Source organism: Triturus cristatus, chromosome 2_1 (assembly GCF_964204655.1).
Source record: "Triturus cristatus chromosome 2_1, aTriCri1.1, whole genome shotgun sequence".
NCBI classification, from domain to species: Eukaryota; Metazoa; Chordata; class Amphibia; order Caudata; family Salamandridae; genus Triturus; species Triturus cristatus.
In genome coordinates, this window is record NC_140581.1 from 42598580 (window position 1) to 42621553 (window position 22974).

The window sequence follows — 22974 nt, forward strand, 5'->3', positions numbered from 1 at the left end:
GCATTCTACGAGGCCGGGTCCAACAATTGGCTTATCCACAATTGGCATATATAATTTACTTATAAGTCCCTAGTAAGTGCCCTACATGTCTCCAGGGCCTCTGAGTTAAATGCTTGTGAGACCGGCCTCACGGCGTTGCCCTCTCCATCATCCAGCCAACCTGCAACCACCCTCAAGACACGACATCTCCGACTCCGGACGCCCCAGCCACCCCCGCTCCGCGGGCCGGCCAGAGGCCTGACAGACTCAACACCCTACCACGCATGTCCAACCGAGGGAGCGGGAACCCTCGAGCCAGACCCAGAGGCGCCAGCCCAGTCACACCTCGGGTCTACTTCCCCGGGAGGACTCGAACGGCCACCAGGCCCCTGGGGAGCAGGCGCCTCCCCTGCCGAGTGTCTGGGGTCCCTCCCAGACCCACCTGAAAAGACTAAAGGAGTGAGCGGCAGGAAATCCCGCCGAACCCCCTCCGTCACCCCAGTCCCCCGTCTGCGAGGACTCCGGACTTCAAAGAGCAAGCGGAGTATAACAAGGGGTGCCGGAGGAACGAGAGCAGAGAAGACCTGGAACCATCCGAGCCTGCAGACGCTGTCGCGGCTCCTGAATGCTGAAATAACCTGGGCCTGCTGAGTGACTCGCGGCCTCTTGCTATTGAACCATCTGAGCCCTGCGGACGAGGTCGCGGCTCCCGAACACTGAACCACCTAGGCCTGCTGAGTGACTCGCGGCCCCCAGCTATTGAACCATCTGAGCCCTGCTGACGGAATCGCGGCTCCCGAACTCCGACAACCTGTGCCTGCTGAGAGACTCGCGGCGCTCCCCTTGAGGACGACTCGGTAAGAGATCGCCCAGAGACACGACACCCTCCAGCTCGAGGATTGTGAGCTTTCGCAGGGTATTTCGCAGAGACACTATCTTGAAAGACTGTCCCGCTACCCCCATTCCCCACGACCGATTTGTGGTACGGTGTGCCACTACTGTACTGCTTGCATTTTGGATCATAAAGATCCCTTGAAACCATCGATAAAAGAATCTATCGTCTTACAAAGAATACGTGTGGTGTCACTCTGTTCGTAGTGTACCTCAGGGTGTGCGCGCCTGGTTCGGCCTACTTGGGAGAGGTGGGTCAAAGGGGTGGGCAAGACGTGTATCGAACCCCCCTCCGGCGAACGCCTTTCCAACATTTGGTGGCAGACGACGGGATCCGAGCCGACACCGAAAGAGAGCGTGCAGTGAACGACTGACGCACTACCAAACAGAGATGGAAGGAGAAACCTCCCTGGGTGCCGCAGGTACCGAAATGAGCTCACCGTTCCGAGAGGATCAATTGGACTATTACACACATAGAAAATTAAAACAGTTCTGCAAAGACCTTGGCATCGCTACCACCGGACTAAGCACAAAGGAAGACTTCCAGAAAGTACTGAAAGCCTGGGTCGAGACGGGGGCGCCCCCGACCCAAACGGAAGGAGATTCTGCCCATGAACCACCAAGCATCCCGGCGAGAAACAACGGGCCAGAGGGGAACCTGTCCCCCGAGGAACTAGCGGACCGAGAAAGAAGCCGCAACCACGAACTTGAGCTGGCGAAACTAAAGATCGAGGGAGAAATAAAACTGGCAGAAAAGAAGTTGGCCGTCGAGCAGTTACGGCTACAAGGGGAACTTGAAGAAAAGAGACTCCAAAGGGAGCACGACGAAAAGAAACTCCAGCTCGAACATGAACGCGGCCTCAAGGAGATTGAGTGGCGGGCCAGGAACGAAAAGTCGCCGCCACCCGGGAATCCACCGGCCGCTCCCACCGGGGAAACCAAAGTTCACATCCCCAAGGATGTGGTAAAGGAGTATTACAAGAACGATGATATCCAGCAGTGGTTTAAGGCCTACGAAGTCGCCATGACCTCTCACCGAGTCCCGCAGAAGGATTGGGGGGCTGGCCTATGGGGCCGGTTCTTAAGCGAAGGAAGAGACACTCTGCTAGATCTGCCCTCCACGGTCATGAACTCCTACAGCCACATGAAGGAAGCCCTCGTGGGCCGGTACGGGCTCACCCCCGAAATGTACCGACAACGGTTCCGAGATTGCAAGAAGATACCGGGCACCACGTGGGTAGAATACGTGAACTTTTACAGCCGAGCCTTGGATGGGTGGATCAAGGGCAGCAAGGTCTCCACCTTCGAAGAACTGTTCGACCTGATTGCCTGGGAACATTTAGCGGCCAATTGCTTTATAGAACTGCGCCAGCATCTCCTGGACAGTAAACTCACCGACCCTCGGAAGCTGGCCGCGGAGGCTGATCGTTGGGTGAACACCCGGGCCACCCGGGGCCCAGTGGGGGACTACGGCCGCCACAGTCAAGGCCCCCCCCGCCAGAGGGGCGGAGGGAACCACGGCCGACCGAGAGACTTCTCCGGGGGGTCCTCAACCAGCCCCCCCAGCAGCCCACCAGCGGCGGGTTCGGCACAGTCCCCAGCAAAGCGCCGGAGCCCCAGGACGACCAGGTCCACGAGCTAGGATCACCTGCTTCCGCTGCCAACAGCCCGGACACTACGCCAATGACCCACAGTGTCCCCAGTATCAGCGAACCACAACGACCAGCCCCACGGCCCAGCAGATGGCCTCCGTGGCTCTGGGGGAAGAGATGGAAGACTCCGAGGAATGGGAACCGGCGGCCATGGCCCTGGTCTCCCTTGGTGATCGAGAAATGGTCCCCGGGACACCCTTGCCCGCCAACACAGAAAAATACTGACAGCAGGTGACCATCAACGGCCACCGAGTCGAGGGCCTTCGCGACACCGGGGCGAGTGTCACCGCGGTCCACCGCAGCCTAATTTCAGAAGACCAGATCCTAACCGGGGCCCTCTGTCCGGTTGTATCCTCCGACGATTCTGAGAGCCTCTGCCAGATGGCGCTGGTGCCCTTCGAGTGGGGAGGGGTCTCCGGAGAATTGAAGGTAGCGGTCCGGACCTCGCAGCCCGTAGACTGCCTCCTGGGCAACGACCTGGAGAGTTCCCCGTGGGGGCAAGTAGAACGAAGAGCCCACCTGGAGATGATGGGCCTACCAGAATGGGTCTGCGCCACCACGCGCTCCATGACCGCACGATTGCCTCTCCCCAAGGGCGGTGAAGCCCTCTTACCGAACACTATCCCCGAGAGCCGGGACCCCCTACCAGAAGCAGACAACCCTCCGTCCGAGGGAGAAAGAGACACTAACCCGGGGGAAGGACCGGAACCTTCCGCCCCAGAGGCCCTGACTGAGCTCGAAGAACTGCCCGAGATGGCCCAGTTGCGCTGTGAGGGGGGGGCCGCCCGCGAAGAGTTCTGCCAGGAACAGGCCACCTGCCCCTCCCTCGAGGGACTTAGACAACAAGCCGAAGCCCAGGCCGCCGGTGACCGAACCGGAACCCATTGGATCTATTGGGACAATGGCCTCCTATACAGCGAGCAGAAGTCCGCCGAGCTAGGCGCAGCCCGGGTACTGGTGGTACCCCTGCGCTTCCGGAGCCTCCTCCTGGGCCTGGCCCACGATGTACCCTTGGCAGGACACTTAGGCCAAGACAATACATATCAGCGATTGGTTACCCACTTTTATTGGCCCAAGATGCGAGCGAATGTCGAAGTACACTGCAAATCCTGCCTCACGTGCCAGGGCAGTGGGAAGAGTGGCGGAAAACGCAAAGCTCCCTTACAACCGTTCCCCATTGTGAGTACCCCGTTCGAGCGGGTCGGCATCGACATCGTGGGACCCCTGGATCCGAAGACCGCCCAGGGCCACCGATTCATCCTTGTTCTGGTGGACCATGCCACCCGCTACCCCGAGGCCATCCCCCTCCGCACCGTGACGGCTCCCGTGGTGGGCCGGGCACTCATGGGGATTTTCTCCCGTGTCGGATTTCCCCGCGAGGTTGTGAGTGATCGCGGAACTAACTTTATATCCCGTTACATGAAGTCCCTGTGGCAGCAGTGCGGAGTCACGTATAAGTTCACGACCCCCTACCACCCCCAGGGCAACGGCCTAGTGGAACGCTTCAACCGAACCCTGAAAGGAATGGTCCTGGGCCTCCAAGAGCCCCTGCGCCGGAAATGGGACGTCCTCCTCCCTTGCCTCCTGTTCGCATACTGAGAAGTCCCCCAAAAGTCTCTGGGGTTCAGCCCCTTCGAACTGCTGTACGGGCATCCCGTCCGAGGGCCCAATGAGCCTGGTCAAAGAGGGCTGGGAGACAAGCCCCCGGGGGACACCCCCTGATGTGTTCCGCTACATCCTGGCGCTCCGCAACCAGACGAGGAAGTTCAGAGAACTCGCAGAGGCTAACCTCGAGGCCAGCCAAGAAGAAATGAAGCGCTGGTATGACCAGAACGCAACCCTGGTCGAGTTCCAGCCGGGCCAGCAGGTTTGGGTCATGGCTCCGGTGAAACCCTGCGCCCTACAAGACAAATGGACTGGTCCCTTCAAGGTGGTCGAGCGGAAGAGCCAGGTCACGTATCTGGTCGACGTACAGTCTCCACGGAACCCCCTCCGGGTCCTCCACGTGAACCGTCTTAAGCCCCACTTTGTGAGAACGGAATTGAGTTTGCTACTGGCCACCGATGATGGGGCGGAAGAAGACACCGAACCCCTGCCCGACCTCCTGTGCGCTAAAGAACTGGATGGTTCCGTGGAGGGAGTGAACCTGTCGACCACCCTCACTCCCCAGCAGTCCGACGACTGCCGCCAGCTGCTCAGACAATTCTCAGACCTCTTCTCCCTCATTCCAAGGGTCACTGACTGGTGTGTCCACGATGTGGACACCGGCGACAGCCCGCCTGTGAGACACTGAGCCTACCGGGTGCCTGACCGGGTCCGCACCTGCATTAAGACCGAGGTACAGAAGATGCTCAACCTGGGAGTAATCGAACCCTCTGACAGCCCCTGGGCCAGCCCGGTGGTTCTGGTCCCGAAGGCGGCTTCCCCAGGGGCCGCCCCCGAACTAAGATTTTGTGTGGACTATCGGGGGCTCAATGCGGTCACCCGAGCAGACGCTCACCCTATTCCCCGAGCCGACGAGCTCATCGACCGCCTGGGGGCCGCCCGGTTCCTCAGCACTTTCGACCTGACCTGCGGATACTGGCAGATTGCTCTCATGGAGGGAGCGAAAGAGTGCTCTGCCTTCTCCACGCCAGATGGCCACTACCGCTTCAGGGTCATGCCGTTCGGGATGAAAAACGCCCCAGCCACGTTCCAGCGGCTGGTGAACAAGGTCCTGGCCGGACTCGAGGAGTTCAGCGCGGCGTACCTTGACGACATCGCCGTATTCAGCTCTCAATGGCACGAGCATCCTCCAGCACCTCCGACAAGTACTAATGGCCCTGCGCCAAGCAGGCCTAACAGTGAAAGCCAGCAAATGCCAGCTCGGACAAGGCTCCGTGGTCTACCTGGGGCATCAGGTGGGCAGCGGCCAGGTCGCCCCTCTCCAGCCAAAGATCGACGCCATCAAGTCGTGGGAGCCCCCCACCACGCAGACAGAGGTTCGGGCCTTCCTGGGCCTTACAGGGTACTACCGGAGGTTCATTAAAATTAAAAATTATGGTAGTATCGTGGGGCCCCTCACAGAGTTGACCTCCAAAAAGCTCCCGAAGAAGGTGTAGTGGACCACCCCGTGCCAGCAGGCGTTCGACGCCTTGAAAACCGCCATGTGCACCGCCCCCATACTCAAGGCCCCCGACTACTCCCAAGAGTTTGTGGTCCAGACCGACGCATCCGAACACGGCATCGGGGCCGTGCTCTCACAGTTCGACGACAAGGGCATTGATCAGCCCGTAGCCTTCATCAGCCGAAGGCTGCTGCCGCGAGAGCAGCGTTGGAGTACTATAGAACGAGAGACCTTTGCCGTAGTCTGGGCCCTTAAGAAACTACGGCCCTACTTGTTCGGAACCCATTTTCGAGTGCAGACGGACCACCGGCCCTTGCGGTGGCTAATGCAGATGAGGGGGGGAAAACCCCAAGCTACTACGATGGTCCATCTCTCTCCAAGGGATGGATTTCACGGTTGAACATCGCCCCGGGGCGGATCATGCCAACGCCGACGGCCTGTCCCGGTTCTTCCGCTTCGGCGAGGAGAACCCCCCAGTGGATGGGTAGTTCTCCACGCCTTTCAGCTGGGGGGGACGCGTGTGAGACCGGCCTCACGGCGTTGCCCTCTCCATCATCCAGCCAACCTGCAACCACCCTCAAGACACGACATCTCCGACTCCGGACGCCCCAGCCACCCCCGCTCCGCGGGCCGGCCAGAGGCCTGACAGACTCAACACCCTACCACGCATGTCCAACCGAGGGAGCGGGAACCCTCGAGCCAGACCCAGAGGCGCCAGCCCAGTCACACCTCGGGTCGCCTTCCCCGGGAGGGCTCGATCGGCCACCAGGCCCCTGGGGAGCAGGCGCCTCCCCTGCCGAGCGTCTGGGTCCCTCCCAGACCCACCTGAAAAGACTAAAGGAGTGAGCGGCAGGAAATCCCGCCGAACCCCCTCCGTCACCCCAGTCCCCCCTCTGCGAGGACTCCGGACTTCAAAGAGCAAGCGGAGTATAACAAGGGGTGCCGGAGGAACGAGAGCAGAGAAGACCTGGAACCATCCGAGCCTGCAGACGCTGTCGCGGCTCCTGAATGCTGAAATCACCTGGGCCTGCTGAGTGACTCGCGGCCTCTTGCTATTGAACCATCTGAGCCCTGCGGACGAGGTCGCGGCTCCCGAACACTGAACCACCTAGGCCTGCTGAGTGACTCGCGGCCCCCAGCTATTGAACCATCTGAGCCCTGCTGACGGAATCGCGGCTCCCGAACTCCGACCACCTGTGCCTGCTGAGAGACTCGCGGCGCTCCCCTTGAGGACGACTCGGTAAGAGATCGCCCAGAGACACGACACCCTCCAGCTCGAGGATTGTGAGCTTCCGCAGGGTATTTCGCAGCGACACTATCTTGAAAGACTGTCCCGCTACCCCCATTCCCCACGGCCGATTTGTGGTACGGTGTGCCGCTACTGTACTGCTTGCATTTTGGATCATAAAGATCCCTTGAAACCATCGATAAAAGAATCTATCGTCTTACAAAGAATACGTGTGGTGTCACTCTGTTCGTAGTGTACCTCAGGGTGTGCGCGCCTGGTTCGGCCTACTTGGGAGAGGTGGGTCAAAGGGGTGGGCAAGACGTGTATCGAACCCCCCTCCGGCGAACGCCTTTCCAACAATGCTATTAGTGGGACTGCAGCACTGCTTTGTCACCCACTACATTAGCCTGCCATTGCAGAACCCGTGTGTGAAGTTTTACACTGCCATATAGACCTGGAAAGTTGATCCTCTAGCCAAGCCCAAACTTTTCTTTTCGATACATATAAGACACCCCTAAGGTAGGCTATAGACAGCCCCAAGGACAGTGTGCGGTGTATTAAAAAAGATGGACATAGACTTTTAAGCTGAAATTTACACCTGAATAGGCTAGATCCTGAGCCCCCATAAAGGTCTGCATAACCCCCTGTAGTGTGTCTGGAGCTACTGCAGTAAGGACAGGGACTCTGTGAACTTCAAAGACCCTTTTTTGAAGTTCCCCCACTTCAAAGGCACAACTGAGTATAAGTACTAGACTTCTGACCCCACCAAATAAGTACACTTCTGGACCTGTGAATACACTGCCAGGACTGCTGTGCTGCAACAAAGACTGCTATTCTGCTGGACTGCACAAACCTGCCTGCTGCCGACTCTGCCTGGGTGAGAAGGACTGGATCTACACCATTTGAACCCAGAGTGTCTCCAAGGCCTTGTCTGCTTGCCTCCTATTCGAAAGTCTCAAGGATATTACAAAATTCCAGAAACTTTTCATCAGCACCTGGGCTCTTGCCAACTGTGAGCCCTCCCCGGCCCAGTGGTGTTCAAACAGTCATGGGCCATGAAAAAGTGTTTCATTATGCTGAGCCAGCAAAACCCATGCATTGCCGTCACTTCGCTGATCAGAACCGCCGCTTCTCTCCTTGACGCCAACATATCACCTCTGCCGCTGAGGACAAGGACATTGCTGCACTGACTGTGTGAGTCAGGAATAATGCATCGACCTGATGCATCACCTTCGCATCACGGGCTGAGTGGCTCGACGACGAAGCATAGCCTTCCCTGCCTTTACTGAGTTAAATGGCGGTAGGCAGATTCTCTGGGTTCTTCCAGTGCAGAAAGAGTCGATCCATTTGAGGGGGTCTACTTGCATTCCAATGTGGTGAAGCCGCTTGATAAGGGTGTTGTGGAATACGGTATTTCTCCTCTCTCAAGGAGGATTCTGATGTCATCAGTGGCAGCGATTAGTGCAATTTCAGTACCGTGGTTGGTGCAGAATCCAGAGTGGAAGGAGTCCAGAATATTATTGTTCTCCAGATGTTCCTCATGTTGGTGTTTGGTGGCCTTTTCAAGGACCTTGGCAGAAAAGGGGAGCAGAGACATGGTATGGTTGGCTGGGATCTGCAGATGGTTTCTTGATAAAGGGTTTGACTTTTGCGTGTTTCCATTCTTTGGGGAAGGTGACCGTGGCTATGGATGAGTTAAAAATGCTGGTTGGCTTACTGCTTATCTTGTTGCTCCCAAGGTTAAAAATTTGATGAGGACAGGGGTCCAAAGGTGCTTCTGAGTGGACAGAGTTCAAGATAGCTATAGTGTTTTGTGTGGTGAGCTGGTTCCAGGCGATGAGTAGATGGTCCGAGTATGCATTGGGCTTTGTATCCGTGGGTTCAAAGTTTTTTTAGATGATGGAGATATTGTTATGGTAGAAGTTTGCTAGGGTGTCACAGAGTTTCAGAGAAGAGGTGATGATGTTTTTATTGAATGAGGGGTTGGAAAAATTTAGCCAATATTGAAGAGTTCTTCGCAGTGTTTATAGCTGGCTTTGAAGTGGGCAGCAAGGGAGCTCCTTTTCATCTCTATCAGTAGTTGGTGCAATTGGTTGAGGGCTGACTTGAAGGTGGCTCAGTCTGTGAGCTTCTTGATGATGTAATGGTTTCCAAGATGGCAGCAACCCAACTTGGAAAGGTAAATCAAAACAAAAAGTGCACAAACTCACATTGTAAGGAGCGGCATGGTTGTAAATTTGCAGCTGTTGGGTCCTTGGAAAAAATACAAATACACAAATCTTAAAAAAGTGATACAAGAAGGGGTGGAGTAGGAACTCAACTCCAGGGAGCAATGGAGGAGCTGGGGAGGTAGATAATGAAAAGACAAATCTGAGCAGGTCATAGAAGCCTACGAGGGCTTTAGACGTTAGGGGTAGCAGCACATAGTAGAGAAAGAAAGAAAATACATGCTCCATGGAGTGCTGAAGTAAAAAGAAAAATGTGGTTCTGAGAATAGGCAGTGCACATGTACAATAACGAACAGCTTACAAGGGAAGAGAGAAACACAAGACAAGAAGAAAAACCCCTTTCATAAGAAACAAGCAAATTACATCAACAAAAGCTCTAACCAATCAGGGGCAAAGGTCAAACCCAAAGCTCAAGTATAGGTATTGTACGCAAAAGGTCCTATGACAACAGACAAATAAAGCTGTTTGGAGTGGAGACCTAAAAACACACAGCAACAGGCCTTCTATATTCACACACCAAGGATTAAGACTACCTCAGGACAGTTCTGAGGTGGACTAGGTGATCCTCCCAGGTGGAGCTAAAGACAGCAATATCATCAAGATATGCTGCACTATGGGCTTCCAGACCTGTGAGAACTTTATTCACCAACCTCTAAAATGTGGCAGGTGCATTCTTCAAGCCAAAGGGCATCACAGTAAACTAATAATATCCACTGGGGTTTAGAATGCTGTTTTTGGCTTTACATGCTCAGAGAGTCTGATTTGCCAATAGCCAGCAGTCAGGTCAAATGTACTTAAGAACTTGGCTGAGGCCAAAGTGTCTATGAGTTCATCCGCCCTAGGAATAGGATGGGCATCAGACCTGCATTGAGGCCTCTGTAGTCCACACAAAACCTCCTCTCTTTCTTGCCATTTTTGGTGTGAGTTTTCGGTACCAGAACTATTGGACTAGCCCAAGGACTATCTGAAGGCTCAATGACCCCCAATTTCAACATTTTCTGGACCTCAGTTCTGCTACAATCTGTGACTTGATCAGGCTGTCTGTACATTTTTTTCTTCACAGGCAGACTGTCACTTCATGGGTACACCAGGTGGTTTGACTGGTTGCCAGGGAAAACATGCCTCAACAACAACGCACACAACAGCAAAGAGCTCTTCAACATTGTGAGGGAACTCTCCAACCCCAGTTCCAACACCAACAACATCCCACCATCCCAAGACCTGTACAACTCTCTGGCCTCTTTCCACCGCAAGATCGCAGACATCCACTACAGCTTTGACAACCAGTCCACCACGGCAGCCAACGACACCTCAGACCCCACGGCCACTAACAACGGCGACCCCCTACTCACCTGAACCAACATCAACGACGATGACAATATCAAAGTCATGAGCACCATCCACTCCGGCACCCCGTCAGACCTGTGCCCTTACCACATCTTCAACAAAGCCAGCGCCACCATCGCACCCCACCTCCGCAAGGCCATCAACATCTCCTTCGAGACCGCAACCTTCCCGGAGAGCTGGAAGCACGCCGAGACCAACGCCCTGCTCAAGAAACCCAAGGCAGACCCGAGGGACCTCAAGAACTTCCAGCCCATCTCCCTGCTCCCGTTCCCGGTGAAGGTTATCGAGAAAACTGTCAACAAACAGCTGACCCGCTACATCGAGGAGAACAACATCCTGGACCCGTCCCAGCCTGGGTTCCGCAGCAACTACAGCACCTGAACGGCCCTGATCGCCGCCACGGATGACATCAGGGCCCTGCTGGACAACGGCGAGACTGCGGCCCTCATCCTTCTGGACCTATCAGCCGCGTTTGACATGGTCTGCCACCGCACCGTACGCACTTGCCTCCATGACGCAGGAATCCGAGGCAAAGCACTGGACTGGACCACCTCCTTCCTCTCCTGCAGAACCCAGAGCGTCCACCTTCCTCCCTTCCGATCCGAAGCCTCCAAGATCATCTGCGGCGTACCCCAAGGATCCTCCCTCAGCCCAACATTGTTCAACATCTACATGGCCCAGCTCGCCCAGGTCACCAGATGGCGCGACCTCAACATCATCTCCTATGCCGACGACACACAACTGATCCTATCCCTCACCAAGGACCCTCTCACCGCCAAAACCAACCTCCACGAAGGAATGAAAGCCATCGCCGAATGGATGAAGAACAGCCGTCTGAAGCTGAACTTGGACAAGATGGAGGTCCTCATCCTCGGCTCCACCCTATCTGCCTGGGACAACTCCTGGTGGCCGACGGCCCTGGGAGCAGCCCCGACACCCACCGACCACGCACGCAACCTGGGATTCATCCTCGATTCAACACTCTCCATGACCAAGCAAGTCTGCGCCATCTCATTCTCCTGTTTCAACACCTTCCGCATGCTCCGAAAGGTCTACAGATGGATCCCCACCAACACTAGAAGAACGTTCACCCAGGCCCTCGTCAGCAGCAGACTGGACTACGGAAACGCCCTCTACACGGGAGCCCCGGCCAAACTACTGAAACGACTGCAACGCATACAGAACACCTCTGCGCGCCTGAACCTCAACATCCCTCGCCACAACCACATCACACCCCACCTGTGAGACCTGCACTGGCTTCCCGTCAACAAGAGGATCACCTTCAAGCTCCTCACCCACGCACACAAGGCACTTCACAACACCGGACCAGCATACCTCAACAAACGACTCACCTTCTACACCCCGAACCGCCAGCTCCGCTCCACCGACCTCGCCCTTGCCACCGTCCCCTGCATCAGAAGAGTGACCACCAGCGGCAGATCGTTCTCCCACCTCGTCGCCAAGACCTGGAACACCCTTCCCATCCTCCTACGGCAGACCAAAGACGTACTAACCTTCAGAAGGCTACTTAAGACCTGGCTGTTCGAGCAGTAGCAGCACCTCCCCCCCCCCCCCCCCCCCCCTTCCCAGCGCCTTGAGACCCTCACGGGCTTTACAAATGTCTTGATTGATTGATTTATTGATTGAACTGATTGAGGACTTTCCTGCAATCAGCATGCTGCTGGGTAGTGAGGCTGCCTGCCAAGGCTACTCCTTCAACTGACCCATTAACAGTGTTTTGAGAGAGGAAATCAGGGAGAGGGTCACTCTCTTCTTCCTGTCCCTCATCAGTTGCCATGAGCAGGCTCATGTCAGCACTATCCACAAAAGGTTTTAGGCGGTTCACATGAAGTACCCCGTGGGGACTTCTGGGAGTGCCTAGGTCTACCAAGAAGGTGACCTCGCCTTTCTTTTTCAGGATAGCATGGGGGCCACTCCACTTGCCCTGGAGAACTGCTGGGGCGACAGGTTCCAACACCCACACTTTCTGCCCTGGCTGATAAACAGTCAGCAAAGCCTTTTGGCCATGCGAGACTTTCTGAAGCTCTTGGCTGGCCTCCAGGTTTTTACTTGCCTTCTTCATCTACTCAGCCATACGTGAATGCAGGCCAAGGACATAGTCCACAATATCTTGTTTAGGAGGTTTGAGAGGTTGCTCCCATCCCTCCTTAACTAGACAAAAGGGAAGCTAACCTAACAGGAATTGCAGAAGACCCTTGACAGAGCCTGAAGATCTCTGGAAATGAGTCGCCCAGCCCTAGCAACGGCCTACTTGAGGGGTGACTTAAAGGTTTTTAGTGTGGTGCTGTTAGATATAAGGAAACATACCTTTCGTGAGAGGTGCTAGCAATGGCAGGCCTGTAGTCCGAGTTTAGAGGGTCCCTCATGGGTGGTATAATACACGCTGCAGCCCATAGGGTACCCCTGGTGTACCTGGGCCCTAGGTACCTTAGTACCATGTACTAGGAACTTACTAGGGTATCTCAGCAGCCAATTAGGAATGCACCAAGGTACTCACCATGGCCAATTTAGGGAGGAAGCACAGTGACTGGGGTCCTGGTCAGCAGGATCCCAGTCAGACTAGTCAGAAAACAGAATGACACCAGCAAAAAGTGGGGTAACCATGAAATCAGATCCTACTTCCTACACAACCCTACAAATATGTACCAATCTTCCCCCATGCACCAGACTCTCTCATAGAATGAGTCGCATTCATAATGCTGATTAGGGTATTAATATATTTTATCCTTTTCATCATTATCTGGAATACATGTGAAGCAATGTTGCACCTTGATTAAACAAAACACACCAACTTCTTTCTCCAAAAGCATATCTATGTTCTGTTATGTTAAGCAGATTTGCAGAGCGCACTATCGCCTGGGAGGGTATCCTGATGCTGGGCAGGTATGAGTCATTCCAAGCTTTAGGAGCATGGTGGGGGAAGATTCAACCGCCGAATCTGGTTTGCGTACCTGTGGGAGGCGGGCACTTTCAGACATGAAGGCAATGAGCTTGTTCCGGGTACTGGGCGTCTTGTCACTGAAGGAGAGAGTGAGTTGCATGTTGTCAGAGTACAAAGGGACGTTGATGTCATGAGAGCAGATGACGCTGGCTAGAGAGATCAGGTATATGTTGAAGGGGGTCGGCGAAGGGAGGGTCTTTGGGGAACTACCCAGATGAGATCACACGGGGGAGTTGAAGAGGCAGCTTAAACTGGCATAATGGTAAAGCTTCAAAAATAAACTTTTAAAATAGAAATGTGGGCAGTGAAAAAAGCAAGCAGGCCCTAAGTGCGCACGTACGACTTCTCAAAACGCTAAATTGCTAGATGATCATAACCACCGAATGTGACAATTTTGATGTGGGTAGTTAAAGAAATATGGGCAAATAATAAAGAGAGTTAATGTGGGCAGAAGTTAAAATCCACTCAAAACTATGCAGGGATAAATCGTATTCTCTAAAATCAATTCAGTCTCTTCAAAAATAAAAAGCAAAATTCCACAATGTAGAGTTCACTCCTTCACAAGAGGTTATTTAGCATTAGTTGTTTATTTCTCAGTTCATGTGACACTTCGAGGAGGAACCTCTAGCAAAAATGTAAAATGTAACAAGTCAATGGCTTCTTCGGACACCATCTTTGTCAACTATGCCCATTCACAAGCTGTGTGTTTCTTGTTGTCACTGCTACTCTTGAGGGTCTTCTGATTACTGGTCAATCAACTCTGTTACTGCTTCAGCTCACCCTCCCATCTCTTTTCTCAGACCTCCTTTGCTTTGCAACACGCAGCTTTCCTCTGTCACACCTGTAGGCCATTCCGCTTGAATCAACCCAGTAACTTCCAGTTCATTGGCTTTGTCTGTCTCACACTCTCCTGCTTCTCGATTTGTACTGTTTGCAACCGGTGGAGTCTTGTTTGCGCTCTAGCTTTCACTTGGGGTTTCCAGATTTCATATTCTTTGTTTTGATTTTGACATTTGATTTTCTCAAATTTGATTATTTCTAGTTTCTTGTTTTTCTGCTGGAACTCTTTGCTCTCCTCCCTTTGGATACATGTAACAAACTCGAGATTGACTCAGTGAAGTAACAGTTTGAGCCATTGTTTCTTCATCAGCAGTACACATTCATTTCGTGTGAGATGCGTGGCTCTACAATGGCAAACCTCCACATTTCAGTGCAGTACTCATTGCCAGTATGACCTGGTATGGTCCACTCCGTTTAGCTTCCACACACATCTTTATCACGTGATTCTTCCCCAGGACCCAGGCTCTAGCTCATGGCTGGGTTCAGGACTTGTAGAAAGTGTTGCAGACGTCACCCTGTGGGAGTCAGAGCATGCGCACTACACCACTCAAACAGCTGCAGTAATCCACGACCACGTCATCAGCATTATTCACAAGACAAGCAGATGATGGAATGGCAGGAATCCCAGTGGCCCTCCCTATGAGAACTTCATGTGCACTCTACCCCGCTTCTTGTTTGGAGTCCTGTTGATGCCAAAGGAAGAGCATCTGGCCATTTCCATGACATTCGCGAACACTCTTTGGCTAGTTTTGCTTTCATTGTCACATTAGCCCTTTCCTGGTGTTTCTGCGTCATAACTACAATGGAACTTCTGCTTGGTGTTCAATGCTATACATAAAACTCACATCATTCCTTTTTAAAGTGTGTCCCCTTGTCTGTCTCTATAGAAGTTACCAAGCCAAATCCTGCGATCAATGACCTCAGCAGCAATGCTACCACTGTCAAGGCATCACACCACCCTTGTTAGAAACACCACAATCCATTCTGAAAACAGACAATCACTGGACTTCAGAATATTGCACAGTGGGATTTTTACACAATCCACCTGCAGCCTTGTAAAAGGGCCTTCCGATTATCCAGCGTGAATCATGGCCGCCCTAGTTCCTTTCCCTAATATACCCATCTGACATATAATAACACGGATTTTCTGTAATCTTTCAAAAAAGGGAATTAAACCAGTATTTTCTGAATGTGTCCCACATCTCATCCATATGTGTAGGCCCGTGTTTGTATCTTGGTATCTGTAGTAGCAGTCAGCCTGGCAAAGCAAACAGCTCATCTGTTGATCTCCATACTTCCTTTTCCACATCTTCTTCTTTCTTCATTTGGTACCCCACCCAGTAGATCCCTGGACTCGTCCATACTCTGAATTGTCATAACATGAAAAGCATTTACAGTTTCAACGTCTGTATTTTCTGTGTCTCAATCATCATCTGAAATTGATGTTCGGAGGCATGCTCTTGTTATCACAGCCACTTCACATACCTGTGCTGAAGTTACATTACACAAGAAAAACACTTCCACAATGTATGTCAATTTGTAACGTACAGATGCTGCTTGAAGAGTTCCATAACGACCACACAAGCACGAACCTTCTGCTAATACAGTCAGCCAACTCCAGTGGTGCACCTTGAATGCCTGGACTTGGCTTGGTACACAATTCTGTTGCAACAACACAATGATGGCCACTGTTATTTCTTGATGGTCTTTCTCATCTCTGCAAACTGAGAATAATGTAGCAGGATTGATTGCACCAGGATATGTTCTCTGCAGCCAGAAGTATTTGTTCATAATATAAGTACCAGAACAGATGACTGGTTCTTTGGCGTCCAATATCTCCTTCAAAGAGAAGGCGCAGTTCACCTGGGGTTATTGCACACTTTCTGTTTTATTAGAGTGCCTGCAGGGTTACTCTACATCACTTCTGGCTGACTTTGATTTATTCAACAACTACATATATTTGTTCCACAGTCTAACCCATCTTTTTGTATCTTTGACAGAGACTGGAGAGTGCCAAGCAACCTATCCATGGCAGAAAGCATCGATACTTGTCCTTCAACTCAAGTCCTGGACTTCTACCGTGTGCCTTCAACGAGGGCATGTTTCTTTGAGACTCTGCGTTTCATTCTTGCTTTGCTCAGATTCTATCACTGGTCTTGCGCCATCTTTGGATTCCGTAATGATTATCACATGTTGCTGTAAACGATTTGCTCAGAGATATCTTTTTCGATGGGATTGTTATAAAATGTGAATCTTACAGAAAGCTATGCATGATACTTACCTGATGCAGTTACCAGCTGTAGAACTGTTTTTTTCCCACACTGCAGAGACTGCAGCATGAAGTAGATATTTTTAAATTGAGACTCAGAGGAGTTCAGTGAAAGCAATGGACTGCCTCAGTAAGAAAAGGCACCCTGTGGTCTGTTGTTCGCTAAAACCAGGAGTATGACCCTGCAAAACTGCCAGGACTGGCCTGGTCAAGGGTGCAAGTGGTGATGGGGGCTTAGAGGGCACATCTCAGGGCTCCACTGAGGGGCTAATGCCACCTTTCCTGAGAATCCTCTCCGCTTGCTCCATGGCCCATCGAGTACCCAAACACGTACCATGTGGGCAGCTGCAGGACACTGGCATTGAACCACTCCCAGGCGCTCTTCCAGCTGCTGCAAGCAAGCGGTGGGGATGCGCTCCACTGCGTTCCCACCCAGGCAGCACTGGTGCTTCATGGTTTGTCTACTCTGGACTCAGCGGAAGCCCACGCGTGCTGCTCCACTCCGGCCTTCTTCCACACTGTGGGGCCATGGAAACATCTCAGGTCCTCTCATGCTGTTTTCATGGGTCTGCCAATGAAAGGGGGCCTTCAGACCACCGGAGAGCCACAAAGCACTAGATGTCACACATCAAGTTTCCCTACAGGCACTGTCCATCTTCAAAGGACTAGCCTGCCCCTGCAGGAACACATCTTGGCCTCGCTTGAAACCTTTTGAGCTCAAGAACGAACACTTTGGATTGGGCTCTCCAAATGTCCCACTTGCTACCGCACTCAGCCGGTGCTTCTCTGTTCACCAGTGGATGAGAGGCTCAGCATTTGATCCAGGTTGTGTTTTGGAATATTGAGTAGGGAATATCACTGCACATCAGCATTGTAGCCATGATAGAGAGGGCACGAATATTGAAAGATAAGTGCATATAGGGAAATAGATCTGGCGTCTGGCACAAACATTCTATACCTACCTACCTGTCAATAGGTAACAGTGATGCCTACTCACTATGCAGGACTCCCACCATTTAATGTACACTCTGCTGGTGTGTCACAGTGCATCTAGAAAAAAGAATTCACATATGTTTCGTCTTTCTATTGCTGAGAAGGAGGAGTTCCACTTACTTCTCCTTCACAGGGCATGACAGCAATCCTAAGACATGATTGCTTTCATGTAGGTACATACAAGTACATGAATCAAGGGAGCTACACTCTTTCATTAATCAGCATTCAAATGATGAGACCTTAGGTGTGAGCAAGCCAATTGCGAGTCCTTGGATGGCGAGTGTTCCAATGTAGCAGATTTTTGCATCCAGAATTTAAATGACTGTGCTGCGATCCCAGAATCCCCCAAACAGCCACTACCACCCTAGTGTGTCGTCCTTCTTTGGTGACTCCACGTCTCAGTTCTGGGGCTTAGTATACAGAACACGTCTATGCAGCCGTATGACACTAACTCTGTCACATACAAATACATCTGTTCCCAGAGGAGTGTCCCCCAGAACACTGTGCCTGCTCTAAGCACCCACACCTCATGCCGTGAGGAGTCGGCAGTCCTACGTTGCCACCTCAACTACAATGTGCGGGTGCTAACACAGATTCATTATTCTTTACCCCACAAAGTAAGGGCCTGATCTAGAGTTTGGTAGGATGGGATATTATTCACATTTATGATGCAGTACCCACCCACCAAATTCTAAATCAGACCCTAATTGGGTAAAAATTATAATAAATGACTAAAGAATATCTTTTATGAGAGTACACACAGAGAAGCTCATTCCAGATGTATCTACTAAACCACAAAGCCTCCTATTCTACACAACAGCTGTGCACAACACCGTGCATTACAGACTCATTTGTAAAAAACTCAAAACCGCCTTTTACTTCATTCCCAGTAAGGACGCCATCATGACAGAAGCAGGCGGAGGACCACCTGGCCTTCAAAGAGATGATCTGGAGCCTCAGAAATTTCAAGGCCAAGTGTGATTGGGTTCAAGGCTTTGTTGGCCCATCCCATTGAGCCACCTGCTTGGTCACTATTCCTTCCTGTAACCATCATTGATTGTCTACATCATTCACACTACCTACAGCCCACTGGCATCCCTCAGAGACTCTACACAAACCAGCTTTCCTTTCATCCGCAGTGCTACCCTGTACCCTCTCTGGTCCATCCGCAACTCGTCACCCGAATACGCACCCCCATTAACCCACCATGGTCAATGCTTTTCCCCATCTTGTGCTACCCTGTACCCTCTCTGGTCCATCCGCAACTCCTCACCCGAATACGCACCCCCATTAACCCACCATGGTCAATGCTTTTCCCCATCTTGTGCTACCCTGTACCCTCTCTGGTCCATCCGCAACTCCTCACCCGAATACGCACCCCCATTAACTCACCATGGTCAATGCTTTTCCCCATCTTGTGCTACCCTGTACCCTCTCTGGTCCATCCGCAACTCCTCACCCGAATACGCACCCCCATTAACCCACCATGGTCAATGCTTTTCCCCATCTTTTCTGATCAACACAATCCAAACCCTATCCCTTACCTACAGCTTAATGAACTCACAATAAACCATGCTCTAGACAGCCGCGACCTGCTTTCTGAATCCAAATGTCACAGAGCTGGCCTGAATGGAACACAGTCTGGAAAAAACGTATTCCCCGTCCTTGATGAACTTCGAACACTGGGCAACAAAATCACCTTGAAATCTAGAAAAAGGAAACAAACCTGAGGTGCTGAAGTAGCCCAAACAATGTGTCCTGCTGTATGTAGCCTAACATTACCGCCCAGGCTTACAAAGTGTTATTGCGACACAGGGCAGCAAGCAATGTTGCTGCGCTGCATGAACTGGCGAGAGCGGAACAGTGTCATATCCACAAAGAGGTGGTGCAGTTCTGTTCTGTCCCTACTGGCACACTTTCAGCAGCCATGAGCCCACTTGCGTCACCGAGCAAGGTTGCCTGTGTTGTGGTCAGTGCAGTTTTTTTGCAGGAAGTGTCCCCTTCATGCACAAAAGATGTGCTTAAAGGCAATGTCTTCTTTCTGTGTGTGCTGTAGAATTTTCCTCCTCACTACGCCACCCTCAGGGCATTGTAGAATTTTGGCACAAATCTCCATAGATATGGATTTGCGTCAAAATACACGGGTGGATCTAAGGGTGAATTCATGGGAACACCCACGTAACACTCATGGAACACCCCCTTGATGCAAAGTAATGCAAGACAGCGCATTGCGCTGCATTACATTACTTTTTATTACAAACCAACACAAATCACCCTTTGTAAACAGCAACCTGATTTGCTATTTACAGAATGCAGCACACGTAGAAAGAGAAAAAAAGCGAGACGAGATAACAATATTTCTCCTTGTTACACCTGCCCTGGGAAGGCGTAGCATTGTGACATATTTCCAGGTCTAGCGCTCATTCAAAATCTGTAAATGCTCCATAATCCATGGGTGGATGCGTGGGAACACCCATGCCCCACCCATGGACCGCCTTCATAATGCAGAGGGATGCAAGACAGCAACTTGTGCTGGCGTGCGTTACTCCAGATTTACCAAAGCACCGCAGGGCACTCAAGGTGGCCTTGTGCTGCTTTGCAAATCTGACTCAAGTGTTGCGGTGCGTTGCCTTGAGTGAAGGCAACGCAACACTATGATAAATCTGTCCCAGGTACTTTAGAAACATATGAACAGAATGATCAACCTACAGGGTCACCAAAAATAGCCTCCTGCATGAACGAACCTGAAAACATGCTCGACCATCTCTACCGCTACATATGAGCTGCTCCTGCCACCCTCGCTCTCTCCACATCTCAAGAAAATCAAGATGGGCCTCAAATCCTTCAACAAATGGGTCAATGGGGGTCTTATTGATCAGAAACTCTACAGCAAAAGCAGTGGTGTAAATTCAAAGGCTGAAGAAGACAAAATCAACATAAAGTTATACTAGGGAGGCTACCCTGACGTCATCAGGACAGTGCTTAATTTGTAAAACCAAAGCAATAAGTGCCAGAGCGCAGTGTTTCATGGAAGGGTACTGCAACTTGCACCATCCACTGACTGCCAGCACAGTCAAATGCCAGTGCCATTGTTCCCTACTAAAAGACATTCCACGCCACCCGTACTCTTAGAATGCCTTGTACAAAGCATTGTGATTTTAATTTTAATGTATTGTGAATTTGGAAGCATCCTGCTGAGGTGCTATTTTCAAAAATAGACAGGCAGTGTCACCATGTGTTGGACTGTCAGAAATCAGAATTGAGAAATAAGTGCTGGTGCCAAGTACCAGCAAGACACGGCACAAATTAAACATTGCATCAAGATCGCCAAGAACACCTACCATGTTAAACGTATCAAGAAGCACCCAATCAGAGAAAAGAACTATTCAATTTTGTCCAGTCAGAGCACCCTAAAACATGACGCCGGCTTATCCTAACTCAGTGTGAAATCCTCCTTGAGTTCTATGGTGCCAAGTTCTCCAAAATCTGCTATTAACTCCTCAAGAGAGCCCACTGAGACCCCTACTTTATGTCATTCTCTGACAGACTGTGCTTATCTTGATGCCTAAAACGATTCTTCCCCCACCTGTGACAGACACAGCCGACATCCTGAGTGTCCCTGCTTTGTGGCTCTCGCTAGGGTCCCCTGAAAGACTCCATCATCTGCCGCATCCTGGGAAGAACATCTGCGAGGTCTTGCATATGGGCAACGACAGACCTATCTTGAGTCTCACTTTCAACGGGAAAATCTTGTAGAGGGTGGTGATGAGAGACGAGTGGACCACCTACCCCACAACAAAGTTCAGAAGAATAAAATAGTTATTTTATTGGGGGCGGCACGGTACCTGCCTGTGAGAGGCACCATCACTCCTCTGTCCAGGATTCTGGGACAGGACATAGCTCACAGTATGAGTGACACAAGCCACACTTAAACATAAACATCTACAATTCAAAGGAGCAAGCCCAAGCTCTAGCAGTTTCCACCCCTCATGGTTTCATATTTTGCCTTTTGTGTCTCTTAGAATCTCACAGATAAAGGGTACATCAGCCTCGCTCCTCATTGAGGCCTCAGACCATGTAAGCCATTGCAATAGGTAATGAATATGTCTTTATTATCTCTACAGTTATCATATTTTCAGATATTTTGCTTCTAGGTCATCTATTCTTGATTTCGTTTAAGTGGGTGATGCTTAGGAGAAGCTTAGATGATTTCCAGGTATGCAAATGGGATGAGTTTATCAAATTTCTGAACCCTCAGGAAATGGCAGACTTTTTATGCTGAGACTGGGTGCAAAGGAATCCGTAAAATGTATCATGTACTATGTTTTATACTTTCTTAATTTTCATCATCTGTGCTTTTACCTTCACTACAGTAGCTTTGATTTCTGTAATTACCTTGTTTCATTTACTCTGCAGTAAAACCAGTTTAAAATAAAGCGTGCAGTGTGGATTTTGTGTGTGCACTCTTGTGTGTGCACTGTTGGGGCAAAGGGTTGGCAGAATGCACAACAATAATATGAAATGGCTGCCAGTCTTGGATAGGTTCTGTTACATTCCTAACTCGTATTCTCTCTAGGCTGGGTAAGAGAATGTAACTGGTCCTTCTGCTTAAGGTGATACATATCTGACCTTGCCTGAGAACAGAAATGGAATTGTCTGGTTCATATTCATAAAAACTGTAAAAACATAACACTGAAACCATCGACAGATTTACTAAGCACTGGTTACAAAATACTGGTTGCAATTTACAACTAATATTTTAGCGACCAGAGTGATATTTTGCAAACCAACCTATGGATTCATCGGTCGGTTTTTTAAAATAGCGAATCATAATGAGTCGCAATTCGACCTACCTCATGAATATTAACGAGGTAGGTTGTAAATTGTGACCCTCTATGATTCGCTGCCATCACAGGAATGGCGAATGGCTGGGGTTCCCTAAAAGGGAAATGGGACAAAATATGCAAGAATTAACAGACATTTTTAAAGAGTTGGAAGTGGTCCCTATGGCCACTGGCCACTCTTTTTTAATTTTTTTTTTTAAAACTCTTTTTGTTAAGTTTATGCAAACATATAACAAGAGTACAGCTCCATCGATCCATAACAGACAGCATAGTAGTATACATCGTACAATATAGGAAGGACAAGAGGAGGAAGTTATGGTGATGGGGGACTATCACTTTCAGGCTCATCCGGTGGGGCACATATATAACCACGGTATGCTTTCCAGGGTGACCAAATCCTAGCCCACTTTCGAGGACAGCCTCTTGCTTCGTAAACTGTCTTCTCTCTAAGCATACGCCAGTCAAGGTCGGCCTCCCAGTCTGTAACCTTTGGAGCCTGCGTGGCGCCCCAGAGTTGAGCAATATTTCTTTTGGCTATCATGCAGCCCAGTGTGACCCATTGTATCGCGTGTGTACCAAGGTCAGTAGGTTCCCATATATTGAGGAGGCATCTAGGCGCTTCTGGGTGTATAGTA

At 51.0% G+C, this 22974-nt stretch overlaps 1 protein-coding gene across 1 annotated transcript in view; it reads left to right on the forward strand.

The window, feature by feature from the left end:
* The window catches only part of LOC146863681 (uncharacterized), a 301266-nt gene extending 279344 nt beyond the window's left edge, over window positions 1-21922 (forward strand). The window contains exon 8 of the mRNA XM_085627808.1: window positions 16234-21922. The gene's annotated coding sequence lies outside the window, so the exon portion shown is untranslated. The remainder of the gene's footprint in view (window positions 1-16233) is intronic.
* The last annotated feature ends 1052 nt before the right edge of the window (window positions 21923-22974 follow it).